We start from the raw sequence: 2347 nt of genomic DNA, 5'->3' as shown, positions 1-2347 counted from the left end.
AGCATGTAAGCTGCTTTTCACACCTGTGAATACACATCAACCCCCTCCTATCGACGGATCTCACACCTACTTGGGATATCACACCTACTTGAGATCTCACACCTCGGGGAGGCGGGACTTAGCTCATTTGCATAATGGGGGGAGGTGTGACCTGTCACTTTTTATGCATACTAATGAGACGAAAGCGGGATGAATCTTACTACTTATATCTTTAGATAATTTGTTTCGTAGATTCTTTGGGCCGAGTAGAATAACTCCAGTTTTGGTCGTTGTGGCAGCGGGGAGTGGTTAGGGCGCCGGCTGCTGGAGTGAAGGGAGTGGCTCGGCCGGAGGCCAGACAGCTGATCGGAATCAGGTTATCAGTGCCGGAATAAAAGCATGTCGTAACCTGGTTCTGGTCTGTTTTGCAGTAGGCAGGATCCTGGAAGGTCGCCAAAGGACCTGTGAAGGTTCCCACACGGGCAACGTTTGAGACCCGTGTATACTTTGTTTGGAGCTAATAAACGCCTGTGATCAACCAACCTGCTCTTTCCGTCCCTATTTGAACCCTGTGTGAGCGGAGAGGCTCACAGCAGTGTTCAACATCAAAAAGTTTAAGGTCATCCACGTTTTTAAGTCCTTGAGGCAGTCTTGAATTTTATTTAGATGATTAGTTTCATCAGGCTTGATTGATAAATATAGTTGAGTATCATCCGCATAACAATGAAAATGTACAGAATGATTCCTTATAATATTGCCTAACGGAAGCATATATAATGTGAACAAAATAGGTCCAAGCACTGAGCCCTGTGGCACTCCATGGCTAACTTTGGTTTGCATGGAAGATTCATCGTTGACACGTACAAACTGAGAGCGTTCAGACAAATAGGACCTAAACCAGCCTAAAGCAGTTCCCTGTATGCCAACTAAGTGCTCTAGTCTTTGCAATAGGATATCATGGTCGATAGTATCAAATGCAGCACTGAGATCGAGCAAGACAAGAATAGAGACAAGTCCTTTGTCTGAGGCTATTAGAAGGTCATTTGTGACTTTAACCAGAGCTGTCTCTGTGCTATGATGTGTTCTAAAGCCAGACTGAAAATCTTCAAATAAATCATTGTTTTTTAAGTAATCACACAACTGTTTTGTGACTGCTTTCTCAAGAATTTTTGAGAGGAACGGAAGATTAGAAATAGGTCTATAGTTGGCTAAAACCTCTGGATCGAGGTTGTGCTTTTTAAGAAGCGGTTTTATCACTGCTACTTTGAATGATTGTGGAACATAGCCTGATAATAAAGACATATTCATAATATTTAATAAAGAAGTGCTAATTAATGGAAAAACTTCCTTTAACAGCTTAGTTGGAATCGGGTCTAAGATACATGTTGATGGTTTAGAAGAAAGAATCATTGAAATAAATTGTTCAAGGTTTTTCTCATGATTGTGCAGGGGTTTATGAAAAGGCTCTGATAACCTATGATGCCCTTAAAGCTTTCCATGTACGATTTCACTGCAATTTGTTTCCACTCTGCCTTCTTATCTGTGGTGCACACTGCTCTTTATTTGTTTAAGTGCAGATACAAAGAAATTCCTCTGGATGAATAGAACATGTACAACTTTGTATGCCTAAAACTGTATGCAATGTTTCATCTGAGGCATAACAAAATGATATGTTCTGAGGAAGCCTGAGGTTTATAATACAACATGTTTTATTAAGCTGCTGTCAGATGTATTCAGTTACCTCCAGTTTATTTAATCTCTGTATTTTCCTAATCTCTCTTTTCTCTGCATCAACAGGAAGGGACTGTGGTCACATCGTCACTGTCTTCATAACTCATCCGGTCCTGCATGCAAATTATTAAGTGCTTAACTGCACTAAATATCCTGTAATGAAGGACCTGGCACAATGGTAGACATTATTCACAATAGCAGACATGACTCTCAACGGTGAGAAGAGTCTGGCACTATGTAATTTGCCAGTTGAAAACAATACAGGTGTTTACTTGAGTAATTTCCTCTTTTAAAATGACCCAAATATAATTTATCAAATCCATAACAACTCATAAATGTCCACACAGCATGTTAGTGCACCTGTAAAACGTTTACAACAGAGTAAAGTTCATTTCATGATTGATCTGTGTGGGGTTTTTAGTGATGCATCAATAAAACACAGACAGGTGGAAACACACTCTTACGCACTCAGGCGCGCTACGCACATCATCTTCCTGTGGTGTCCCGTGTGTGTGTGTGTGTCTGTCTGTCTGTCTGTCTGTCTGTCTGTCTGTCTGTCTGTCTGTCTGTCTGTCTGTCTGTGTGTGTGTCTGTGTGTGTGTCTGTGTGTGTGTGTGTGTGTGTGTGTGTGTGTGAG

The sequence above is a fragment of the Notothenia coriiceps genome, unplaced genomic scaffold, assembly GCF_000735185.1.
Source record: "Notothenia coriiceps isolate Sejong01 unplaced genomic scaffold, NC01 NC01_scaffold00037244, whole genome shotgun sequence".
NCBI classification, from domain to species: domain Eukaryota; kingdom Metazoa; phylum Chordata; class Actinopteri; order Perciformes; family Nototheniidae; genus Notothenia; species Notothenia coriiceps.
Note: the sequence above shows the minus strand (reverse complement) of the source record.